We start from the raw sequence: 13,657 nt of genomic DNA on the forward strand, positions 1-13,657 counted from the left end.
AGGTACTGAAAAACACCTGAAAGACAATGCAGTCATTGTTCACAGCCAGCACAGCTACATGAGAGGAGAGTCCTGTTTATGAAACCTGATTTCCTTTTATGGTAAGGTAACCAACCTAGCTGATCAAGAGAAGCAAGCTGATGTAATATTTTTGGATTTCAGTAAAGCTTTTGATGCTGGCTCTCACAGCATCATCCTGGGCAAAGTGTCCAGCACACATCTGGATAAACACATCATGTGGTGGGTGAATATTTGGCTCACAGGTCAAGCACAGAGGGTAACAGTGAATGGGGGGGACATCAGACGGGTGACCTGTCACTAGTGGGGCTCCACAGCACTCCATCTTAGGCCCTGTGCTCTTCAACATCTTCACAAATTACTTGAATGCCGGACTGGAAAGGATACTAAGCAGGTTTGGAGATGATACAAAATTAGAAGGAGGTGTTGACTCCTTCAGTGGCAGAGAGGTCCTACAGAGAGACCTTGACAAATTAGAGGACTGGGCAATCACCAACTATATGAAATTCAACAAGGGACACTGCTGGATTCTGCACTTGGGATGGGGAAACCCAAGTGCACTTGGGATGGGGAAACCCAAGTACACTTGGGATGGGGATGTTTGTGCAGACTGGGGAATGAGATGCTGGAAAGCAGTGCCACAGAAAGGGACCTGGGAGTTCTGGTCCATGGCAAGTTGAATGAGAGTCAGTAGTGCCCTGGCAGCCAGGGGGACCAACCGTGTCCTAGAGGGCATCAGGCAAAGCATCACCAGCCGGTCAAGGGAGGGGATTGTTCTACTCTGCTCTGCACTGGTACGGCCTCACCTTGAATATTGTGTGCAGTTTTGGGGACCACAATATAAGAAAGATATTAAACTATTAGAGAGTGGACAAAGGAAGACAATGAAGATTGTGAAGGGGAAACTAGGAAATATGAGGAGCGGCTGAGGTCACTTGGTCTGTTTAGCCTGGAGGAGACTGAGAGGAGACCTCATTGCAGTCTACAGCTTCCTCATAAGGGGAAGAGGAGGGGCAGGCACTGATCTCTTCTCTGTGGTGACCAGTGACAGGACCTGAGGGAATGGTCTGAAGTTGTATTAGGGGAGGTTTAGGTTAGAAAAAGATTCTTCACCCAGAGGGTGATGGGGCACTGTAACAGGCTCCCCAGGGAAGTGGTCACAGCAAAAAACCTGACAGAGTTCAAGAAGCGTCTGGGCAACACTCTCAGGCCCATGGTGTGACTCTTGAGGATGGTCCTGTGCAAGGACTTGAGGATTTGACTTGGTGATCCTTGTGGGTCCCTTGCAATATGGAATATTCTCTGATTCTGTTAAAAGTCTTACATTTCTTCATGAAAAATGTAACAGATGTACATTATCTCTTATAAATACTCTTTCGAAGTCAGAGGACAAATCATTTCTATATTGGTGGTGTTTATGGACAGCAAGAGCACTGTACAAATTTAGGCACGATAAATATTCCTACGTCCATTCCATGTTTCATTTTTTCTCAAGAAAATTACCTAATCACAGAGTAATAGTGTAATGTGATAAGTACCTTGAGCTACTAAAGAAGTCCTGCTGAGAAGAACAGTTAAGTTGCAATTGCTTTTTCAGGTTTGCTTTCTAGAGGTTTAAAGATTTAGCAAAAGAAAGTTGGAACAAAAGTAACCAACTTCTTCGGCATACCACCATATACACAGAGATTATTAGTACAATGCTTTAAATAACATTTACTTACATGACCGTGATGTCCTGAGATACACTCAGGGTCCTGGACAGAAAATTTCAAAAGAAAAATCCAGATGGTGTAGCTGATCTAACGGGACATTAAGCCTTTCTTGCAGTATTTTATCCTTTAAATAAAGAAAACAAACAAATCCTCAGTAATGTCTGCTTTTAAGAGACTAATTCTCAGTAAGTGAAGAAACATTACTACACCAAACAAGTGACAGTAATCAAAGCATTGCAAAAGAAGCATCCAGAACATACTGAAAGATAAAAACTAAACATATTGGGAGAGGCTGTTTTAGCAGAACAGATGCCCATTTGTTCAATAAATTGCCTTGGTTTGTAGGTTTGTTTTAAATGAGGATCTAAATTTCTGACATACAGTAATGTTTAAAAGCAACTCATCATGAATTATAAAGGAAATATTAGTGTTGCACAGTTTTAGAGTAATGATGAATTCTCATACATGGAATTCGCTATGTAGTAAAGCTAATGTAGGCTGTAAAAGGATAGGTTTGAATACTGAGATGGTGTTGAGGAGTTCAGTCTTGTCCTATATTTGTTTGAGTGTAAGGAGTTAGCTGCTCTGCTAGTTCCCTAGTTGTGCACAGATAATCTTTTCTTAAATGTTTGAGACCAGCTATTCACTTACTGAAGAAGGGCAACAGAGAGACAGATTATTTGGTTTGGAATCTCAATTAAAAAAAGTTAATATTTCAGTGCGTATTTTATTTGAGTAAAAGTAACTGGTATTTGTTATTTCATAGGGAATTGCTGTCAAGGAAAGACAACAGAGCTTGAAGACTCAATTGCAGTATTGGTGTAATTGCAGTGCGAGTTCTCAACAATATATAGTGGAGATTTTCTTCAACAAAAAAGTATATGAAACAATCAATTTCTGTGATGTCGTTATTACATCAGATTATAAATCAGAATTAATGTGAACAACATACCTAATATCACTGCTTATAAATTTGAAGTGGCAATTTAGAATTAAAATATTTCTTGGTAGGCTAGATCTGTGAATGCCTCTTTAGCTCACATTCAGTAATTTGGATTACAGAACATAATCAGCACTTTAATCATTTATTAGAATTACTGAATAATGAAAAGACATGAAGAGGGAAGGGGTTCATTATTAACCTATATTAAGAAAAAGCAACAATAGTTCCCCTGACCCTCTAACTTTGTATTTTCTACTAGAATAAACGTATTTTCTTTCATTAATACTCTGTGCCAAAACTGATCAGTATGACTTTCACTCTTACTGTTTAAAATCATTTGTTGTGAAAGATATGCCCAATGAGATTTTTCACATAGCAAAGAGCTATCTAACTGACCACTGCCACCATTTTCTATTCCCTATTCCACATGATCCATTTTGTTGGCATAAATGTAAAATGTCACGATAAATTGAACGTTATCATTAGAACCATACCTAATTGTTTGTAACTGGTTTGAAAGGAAATATCAAAGTCACACTTGGTACACATCTTGTCTTTTACAGCAGTACACAGCCACATAAAGCTTTCAGAGATTATTGCTGACAAACCACTCAATTTTGTTGCCAAATCTTTTGAATTCTGAAATCCAGTACTTTCAGGTCTACAAGTATCACCAAAAGGAAAAAAAACTGACTGGAAAGTAAAAAAATTGGAAGTTAAATCACTGGAATAAGAAATAAATTTGGATTTCAGATCCTGAGATAGTTGGAATAAGTAGTGGAAATTATTTGTCCAGTATAAAACTTTAGCCTTCAGAATATCTTCAAATAATTGGGTAATTAGTGTCAAATTTACAAATATTTCTACCTCAGTCAACACTGATGTGTGTACCCTGATGCGCTTAATACTAAAGTCTCATTTTAGAAACTACCAGCTAATGAAAGCATTGCAGTACTACTGAATAAGGTTGAAGTCTGTGGAAAAGGCTTTACTCAAAATATAGTAACTTCTTCACCATTTCAAATGGCATTCTAATTAGACACTTCCATATGCAGTAGTATAAATTTAATCCGAACCTGAAAACTAGGCTCATATGACATCTGTGTTAATTATACTCTGACAATTATTCAGTTAGTAAACAGAAGCAAGCAAATTAGTTAAGAAAAAGCATGACAAGAATTGCATTTAGTGAAAGTCACTGCAAATAAAATATTTTAAATCAGATGTAAGTTTATAACGTGTTGTAAATATGTCATGTGAGATAGATAACAAAGTAATTTTAATGTCATAATTGGATACTTAGATTATATCAAACATCTCATAAAGTGGAAAACAAATTGTTTAAGAGGACTGTAACTGTAGTTGATTACATAAAACTGATATAAACCACCATATTATTTTGATTTCCTGGTTTCTTATGAATGAAAGAAATCAAATAGGCAGTAGAGTTCTCATATTTCTTCTGATATGAATTTCATGCTCGATGAGAAACATAACTGAACCTATGAACTTTTGTCACCTAATTTCACAAACCTGGGAAATATTGTATAATTATACTTAAAGAAAGAAGCAAAGAAATCCCATCATCTAATAAATCAGCTATACAGCCCAGATGATATGTTATATATCATGCATTTTAAGGTATGTTAAAATATAAAATGGAAATCAATGTTAGAAGATAATTTTTTTGAACTTTCTCAACATATTGAAAAAACTAGACATGTTAGCAGGCAGGAGTTATGCCAATATGAGAAAAAGTTAACCTATTCATGGTTTCAGAGTTTGATAAGACTTCATTTTCAAAACTAGAAAGCAGTTTAAAAAAAGTCTTAGCATAAATACCACCAACATACATTTATGACCATTAAAGAGATGGTATAGTCATTACACAGATAGTTTGATCATTGTAAAGGTGGCATGTAGGAGTCAGGGAAGCACAGAAGGATATGCCATGAAAGTGAAACCTTCAGAGAATTCAGCTGCCAAAACTTGGTCATTTTGTACTGTACATAAACAAATAGTAATCTGCAGGCTTTCAATCTATCCACATCTGTATGAATTTTTCTGCAATGAATTCCTTGCCAAACATGAAACATTTCAAATCAAAGAAGTCTTGGAGTTCTTAAAAATAAACAGTTACAACCGCTCATTTTAAAAATTGATCAAAATATGATGTTTTACTTGTGTATTATTTGCAGCAGTAGCTGAAGTTTCAGCTCAAAAGCAAAACAAACAATAAAAACAACCAGAAATCAGTCTGAAGCTGACACCCACTCCTGAAAAATTTATCCAAAACAACTAAAGCCTTTCAGAAGTCAGACAGATATATCTTTAAGTGGTGCACAAAATGGTGCCTATAAAATTGATTTGGTTATGGGGCTTCTTGCTGAACACAGTAACGTTTGCAGCTGGGAAATCTGTGACTTCCCCGGTCCTCTTTTATGGAGTCGTAATCCACATTAACATTTTGGTCAGATGCAAAAATGCCAGCCCAGCCCCTTGTCACATTCAGTGAGGGCCTCTGAATTACCCTACCTTGTAATGGCCGTTATTAAAGCCAGGGAAGATTGTTTTGGAAAGAGTCAATGACAGAACCTGGCTCCTGATAATGAGAGACAAGTAAGATTTAGAGACTTCAGAAAAATCTGAATGGAATAAGAATAAATAAACAATAAGTTCTTGCAAACCATTTACTTATTACTTTCCTGTGATGCCAAAACAGCAAGTAAAAATTTCATTGGTGGCTCTAGGCATTGCCTGAGTAGCTGGGAGAGCAATCAGAAAAGCTTAAGAAGGTGAACAGAACAGCTTTCCAATACAAAATTTGAGAAGTTTGGGCAGAAGCTAATGTATGAAAGTGAGAAAGGAAACAGAAGGACTCAGTCCATCCATCCAAAAAATGACTATTTCAAACTGGGTGGAAATTTAGGCTTTCCTTGACACTGCCTATGTATACACAGAGATGGAGCATGTGTTTCAGAATGACTGGAAATCCAAATTGTTTCATTATGAGAGACCTGAGTGGAGCATTTCACAGTTTCTCATTTCCCTCTGGACAGCACATGTGCATTCTTCCTTAGGAAACCAAAGCAAGGCAGGTGTAGGTGCTTGCCAAGGTCTTGCTTTGATACAAGAAGAACCTACTGGTGTGCTCAGAGAGGCTCTGATGTGTAACAACTTTGTTGGATTGACTGAGAATGCGAAAAAAATGGTTGAGAACTTCTATAGGACACATTTGGAAATGATTCTGTTTTGCACAGCCTAAGAACATGATGAGAAATTTGGAGTTGTGTTTCCAAGTGAAATCTAATTTCCTTTGAATGAGTGTGCTCTTTGAGAAATGAGCCCTTATTTATGCAAATTGCTTTTAAATGAGAATATTTACTGAAAAGATTTGATCACCATGTAATGAAAGCTCTTACAAATGTGCACCTAGACAGCACAGGCAACCTTACTGCTTATTCAGGCTCTTATTTTAAGGTCTTCTTTTTCACCCTTTGACAAAGTTTAGACTACATGTCTTTAATTAGAACGAAAAATAGTTAGACAAAGGATATTTTCAAATCAACTATTCTTTAGCTACCCTTATAAATCTGAGAATGGGTTACCAGACTGACAGGTGGCAGCATGGGACAGTGGATGTTAAATTGCTGAGAAACATTTGGGCTTTTCACGTTTTAAAAGAATGAAAAGGTCCTAACCTTTCTTTGTTTATATGTCACTCAGAAGTGGTTAGTTGTAAAAGTTTTAACCTTGTTCTACACCTAATACTCTGAGGGGGCTATTGCATAGGGCATATTTAAATAGATTTGGTTATGAAAATACAAAAATTAAATTTTGATCTCTTAATATTCAATTATGTTCAAACTATGCTGAAGGAAATTTCAAGGAGATTGTAAGTTCTTTTGGCATGTTAATGTAACAGATGCGAAAGCATGAATTAACAGCTACAATGGAGAGCTGCTGGCAGGTACTAATTTGTAAGCTGATCAGAACTCTTGAAGGTAATTGAGGAATGACTTAGAAATGACTTCACACTGAAAGTAGAAGGATCTTTTTGTACCCATAATCCTGTCCAAAACTTTCTCAGAACTCTATTTTGGGTTGGAAACTGCTGCTGCCAAAAGAATAATTTGTCTAAAAATATTTCCAAGCCCTTCCTAACTGCATAGCTTCATGAATGCTTTGTGGTGACCCAAGAGAGAGAAGGTGCAAAGACAGGAACAAGTGCCTGAAGATGGAGTTGCTTCTTTTGTTGACAGTTTAGGCTGGTTTCTGATATCTTTAGAGTTACTGTGAAACTAGACAGTGTTTAGGGTTTTTGCCAATTTCTCTCCATTTAGGACTACTGAACATCTTGTCATAAGAATTTTAGGCTATTTTTCAAAGCCTGCTCAAGCTGGGGCACACAGAGCTGGTTAGCCAGAACCATGTACAGATGGCTTTTGAATCTTTCCAGTTTGAGGAAATCCATAACATCCCCAGATAACCTCTGCTTCCTCACCCTCACAGTAAAAAAGTGTTTCCTCACGTTCAGAGGCAATCTTCTAAGTTGTGCCCATTACATCTTTCCTGTCACTGGGCACCATGGAAAAGAGCCTGTCTCCATCTTCTTTACATCTCCCTTCAGGTATTTATGCATTTGTATTTGTCTTGCTGAACAATCTGGTTAGGTATTTTTCTTGTTAAATCATCTTTTTTGGCATAGTTAGAACTGAACCCTGTGACCATCTCTGCTGTTCTGGTCTTGGTGTGCCCCTAGGGCACGATGAGAGACTTCTCACAGCCTTATTCTTTTCACAACAAAGCTGTTTTATCATGAATATAGACAATTCTCTTGATACTTGCTACTCTGCAATTGAAGACTCTTGATTGACAGAGATGGAACTGAGTTAATGTGTGACTAAAGAGGTCATATATCCCTGGAAGATGTGAGACATTGATCTTGAATGAGTACCAGTTCTGGCCCAAGTCCTAAAAGCGGAATAAAGAGGGAGATAGTGTGGCTCAGTTTGGTTGGACACACTGCATTTTCTGAACCAAGGAATTATTCACAGGCAAATAAATAAAGTTGGAGTCCATTTGTTCCATGTGATAGAAATGAGGAGAGATACTGATGTCTAGAAACTACTGGAGAAGTCTTTTCACATAATCTCAGACTAACCTGATTTTCAAAGGTGCTTATTGTTTTCCCATTCTTTCCTATTCTATTAAATTTAACAGTGAAAATCTCTTTGATTTATCTAGTAGGATAGTACAGCCTTCATGGTGTCCTTTCTAAAATTTCTTATCCTAAAACTCACCTTTTTCTAGAAATTGCAATGTAAAGAAAGGAATAAGAATAGCCTCATTTCAGTGATGGTAAAAGCTACTTTACTAATATCAAATTCCTTTCATTGAAGCAAAAACGTCATTCCTTGCGTCTAGCTTGTGTTCCTAAAGAAAACATCAAACTACCACAGTCAAAAATGAAATTTTAGTAACATATTCCATGATCCTCTTTTAGCACCACTATCTGTCTCTGCCAACAATATTCTTTCTTCCTTCTTACTGGTAATCATTGTCATCTATGATCTCTTCTCTCTGGTTCAGCTCTCTGCCTTGCTACCTTCATACCTAATATGTGACACCTTCTTCTCTGTCATTCATTTCCCAGTTCCTTCTTAGTCCATCACCTGTTACTTTGATTACATCTCTTATTTGCCAGTGTGCATGGTTTTCTACATCTTAGAAGTGCAATTTTCGTCTGCAGCATTAGATGAAAGTGCGAATGAGGTCAGCAGCTGAACTGTCCTCACATATTGTCACTAAATCGTCCATGTATTTAATTTTCCTTCCTTGGAATATCAGAAGGGTAGGAACTGGAGCTGAGGTGCCATCAAGACTTCCATGGCAACTGCTAATAATTTTAATTGTTTTTGCTTTGTTTTGCATTGAATGTTGGAGGACTTTGCTACTTTTTCAATCAGCTGAAAAGAGAAAGAACGAGATCTTTTATTTTTCTGATGCAATGCAGGGCAAGAAATTGATAGAGAAACAATGATTTATACCAATCCCTAAACTCTTGAAAACATGATTTTACAACAAAAACACTAACAGGTGCTTGGTGGTAAAAAGCAGAGGAGTGGTTGCCATGGTATCAGATGGCAAGGAAGGTAGCTCACTTTTTAAGCTCTCTGGCAGCACACATGTAGAACCAACAAGTGGACAGCAATGCTGGCAGTCATTTGTCTCTGCACAGCACTTTGAAAGGCTGCATGGAGGCTACTGCTGTGACCCAGCACTACTGCACTGGAAATTGGGATAGCCAGGTGTTCGACAACAAGGGGGGGCAGGGTGGAGTAGGGAAATGAATGTTGAACAAATGTCTAGATTTCATGTAGTTTATGCACTTGCCATTTAAAGGGACCATGTCCTGCCCTTCCTTGCCCCACATAACCAGCGCTAAAGAAAGCAGGAGGATGGTTTATATTTTCTGACAGATGAGCAAAATAAGCTACCCTCTACCCCGCAGAGGCATAATGTTAATGCTATCAGCAAGACAACAGCTGAGCTAGGGCCTAGAATTCTTCTTCACATAAACTTCTCTTTATAAAGCATCTCTCTAATTATCATATTTCACTAGAAAAAGGGTGTATCATTAAAACAATCATCTAATGGTATCTTGAGAGCAAACTGCATCCCACATAGCTAAAAGCCTGGTGGGAAGATATTTCTGTGGGATGTGGGAAAAAGTGGGTCTAGTTTTTCTCTGGAAGAAGACAGAGCAGGAACTTCTATATTTCATATCTCAGTACTGTGCTTTTTTTCCAGGAGCTTTGAGGGTCAGTCTCTCCCATCACTGCTGTTATGGAATGTATCCCTGTAGGACACAAAAAATAATTCATGTGGGAGATAAAGTGTGAGATGAAATTTCACTCGAATGAAAGCCACTTTATTGAAAGCAAGCACAGCAAGAAGCTTTGGTATAACAAGATATGGAAATTTCATTAGTTCCAGATAGTGGAAAAGGTTACTCACTCCGTTCTTGGGACTAGAGACTGAAAACTTTTGGGCACAACCTTTTTCATGTCACTTCCTTATTTCTCCTTTTGGAGGAGTAGATAAATGGAGATGTTAAGAAAACACTAAGAACCTCAAAATTTCTTTGATTCAAGAGAAGATTAGTACCAAAGATGATTTGGTCATTGCCCATATAGACCAGAACATTTCTTTTGTAAAGTTAGAATTCACAAGTGAACATTACACAGAAAATGCTTATTCATACAACTATATTTTTTATTTTATGAGCAGCTCAGAAGAATTCTGTCATTTCCTATATGCATATGGAATGCACTACAAAAACCCAAGAAATTCTGAACAACGACATCTCTTTCTGTCTATAAATGCCAAGTCATATTTGCATATCAATTTGTTAAATACATAATGAAATGCCATAGAAACTATGTTTTTCTATAAAATCCAACCAGTTTCACCTAATTTAATTCTATATAGGAATTTTAATAAATAATGCTAACAGTTATGAAATGAAATTAATCTTTTGTTAGAAACAATATTCAACCCAGGTAGTGGTCTCTGACATAAAGTATTCAACAGTAATCTTATTTTTCCATATTAATATTCTCTTAATAGTGATTCCACTGTTGGCCTGCAATTTCTATTTTAGTTAGTTTCTTGGCATGTCTAAGAGTAAAATTTGGTTAATTTTATACAGGATTTTTCTGCACGCTTTTCTTCAAAAGTCTTATTTTTTATCATGCCTGATTTTAAATTATCATTCTCAACCATGACTAGTTCTTGTAGTCAGTAGCTGGCAAAGTCTGTGTTTATTCTCATAATATTTCAATTTGTCTTCACGTTTAGTACTTTTTTATCCACATAAGCAGTATAAAGCTGTCAGACCCGCTCACATTCTGTAGAGATCTGGATGAAAGTTCATTAGACTTACATGTAATGTCAGGGACAAATATAAGAGAGAATTTAAAAGCCATGAAAAGGAAAAGCCAGCATGTGGTAGACAAACCACTATAGCCTTGTTCCAGCTCATCAGCAAGGCGTTTAGTATTGGCAGGCCCATGTGAGTGGCAGTAGAACAGTATCTTCCAACAGTCAGCAGTCAAAACATTTGTGCCAAAACCCCTAAAAATACTTGTATTCACAAGTCATCCTTTTTGACATCCTCCTTGTGTGTCTACCACAAGCAAATAATGAACATTTACTGTCTTCTATCTTCCAATTTTCATTAGTTTAGGCTCACCATTTCTCCCACAAAGATCCAACCATGTCAATGGAAGAATGTGACTTTTCTAAGCAGAGGGAACATGTTAGCTCTTGCAAGAAAGAAAACAAAATAAAATGGTGAAATGATATGGTATATGCATCTTTTTATCATGTTCCCCCTCTTTCATTACATTTCTGTATCTCTTCTAGAATTACAATAGATCATCTTTACTCCAGTTCTTCATGGATCTGAATAGATAAGTGTATGTAAGGTTTAATGACGGGACTGTCAGAGTGTCAGTCTTTGGGAGATCAAATGTTCCACTTTTCATCCATGAAGAAAACTGTTTTTATTTGCCCTTTTCTGAGAACTTAGTGGTTTTACAACATATTGGGGTGACATGCCCTTTATTTGCCATGCTTAATGTCATCCTCCTCATGCCCAGTGTTAATTACACATTTGCAGACTTCTACCAACAGCTGCTCAAATGGTCCTACAAAACCCATGCCTGCAAGGAGAACCTGTGAATCTACAACAGGACAGCAAGCAATCAGAATGCAGAGTTGTTAGCTAGGGTAAAAATTAGGTCTTCTTTAGCAAATCCTAGGCCCCTCAGGCCAGAGAGAAGGTTGCTTTACTCTGGACTTTGTTTGTTTCTGAAGATTCTACCTAAACTAAATATATAACTCCAGTAGACATAGTATGAATTCTGAATGCAACCTAAACAATAACTTCAGGTGTCTCATGGACTAAAATCTTGTTTATAAAGCCTAGAATGATGTCTTGCAATAGCAAGGGCATTATTGTTTCAGTGCTATACACTGAACATGCTCTTTTTCAATACGACCTGTATTTTCCAGACTGTTTCTACTGTTTGTGAAGATCACTTCTTTTGCATTTGAATATATTCCTCTAGCATATCAGTGTTCCCTCTCTTTCCCATGTTTAATCAGTATATTTGCTATATTACAGACTCACTTGTTATGAAAACATTCAGCCTATCCTCATGAAACAGCTCTTGAACAATTGATAATTGCATCCTCAATATTTTTGTCTACCTGTTTTGGCATACACATTCCCATAGCTCAGGTTTGTCTGGTTTTGTCTGGCTTTCTTAAAACAGTGGTTTGCAAAATGGTATCTGGAGTCTCCTTGAAGAGGTTATTTAATTTTTCTTGCCCTTGAGGCTCCTCCAGTCCTACCTGACCCTGCCCAGCCCCGAGACTTCTCACCTTGTGCAAGGCCCAGGACACCATCTCAGCCCCCCAAGGCCACCAATCTCTGCCCCAGTGACATCCCAGGAAGGCCCACCTCCAGCTCCCATAGCCTGTCCTGCCCGACCATGGGCTCTGCTGATTTAGGCCAGCTTGCAGTCCCATGTCCCTGCCCAGCTGAGGCCTGTTCCTGTCCCCAGGGAGATGCCTGATGCCCAGGGCTAGGGCTGCCCCAGTGCCCCTTTCTGCCCTTCTCCTACTTGAGGAAGTGGGACAGGCCCTCATAGGATGCCTCTTTTTCCCTCTCTAAAGATTAGTAGTTATTTGATGGCTCTCACCTTCCCTGTGCTAGTTTTAAAGACCATGGTAATGGTTTTGAGATTGCTTAGGCACATTTTTCAAGTATCTAGGAGTAAATTTTTATGCACAGTTGATTGGAAAACATTTAACTTAGTATTCCCTAACTTTTTAAAAATTATTTTAATTATATTTTATAATTTGTTGGTTGTTAACTAAGTTCGAGTGAAAATTATTAACAAAAACTATCACTAAAAGGTGTTAAACTGTTTGATTGTTGTCATCTTTTTTGATCCTTATGTCATCTGTCAAAGGATTTTCATTTCATCCGAGTCACAGTGGATCAACACCATCCAAAGAGAAAAGAGATAAAAGTCTCTTAAAACCAAATAGAGGATCTCTTGACCAGGCATTACAGAATGAGGGGATGCATCTGAATTGTTGTTTTATAAAAGGATATAGATAATTACTTACTTTTGGTGTCTTTCCTGACATTGGTCCTCCTTCCCTTTCTTGTGTCTACCACTTGTGCACATGAGATACCAATGCCTAGTTTTTGTTTTTGAATTATTTTTGAAATTGTGATGCAAAGTGTCTTTTTAATAGTTAACTGTATGAAGAGCTCCGTGAGGGTCTGACCACCACAGAGAGGAAGATGGTACCATGGAAGCAAAAAGCAGCATTACTGAGATGAATTACATGGATTCCCTAAGAAAAGAACAGAACAATCTTTGAGCATTTATTATGTAAAGATAATGCTATATAGTTGAAGTAATACCCATATTTCAAAGTGAAATTGAGTTATTTTTCAATGATTTGAGATTCAAGTATAATCCTTGGATTGGAAAGTAGTCTTTTTACCTTTTTGCGGAGGTGTCTAGAATTTCACAAAAATAAAACAAGTAAAAGGAGCAATTTTGATTTATCTTGAAGCTTTAGAGCAAATACAGCTAAATCATACACATAAGTTGCTGTGGCCAAATAGTAAGAACTCTCATTAACATTCTGTATTTCAAAGCCTTATGTGTTTGCAATGTAAGCAATTAAAACATGCTTAAATAACTTTAATGTTAGGACAGAAACCAGTGAAATCAAAGGGTTTCAAAGTCAAAGATGACCTTTTTTTTTCCCTTTTAATTTTTTTTCTTTCTTCTTTTAAATACAACTTTAGCTCATTAAAGTGATTAATACACTCCAGGCATATGGCATTATTTGTGACTCATAGCCTTCTCATGTCAATGAAGAGATGTGT

This window comes from Corapipo altera, unplaced genomic scaffold (genome assembly GCF_003945725.1).
Source record: "Corapipo altera isolate COAL_440 unplaced genomic scaffold, ASM394572v1 24, whole genome shotgun sequence".
Lineage (NCBI taxonomy): Eukaryota > Metazoa > Chordata > Aves > Passeriformes > Pipridae > Corapipo > Corapipo altera.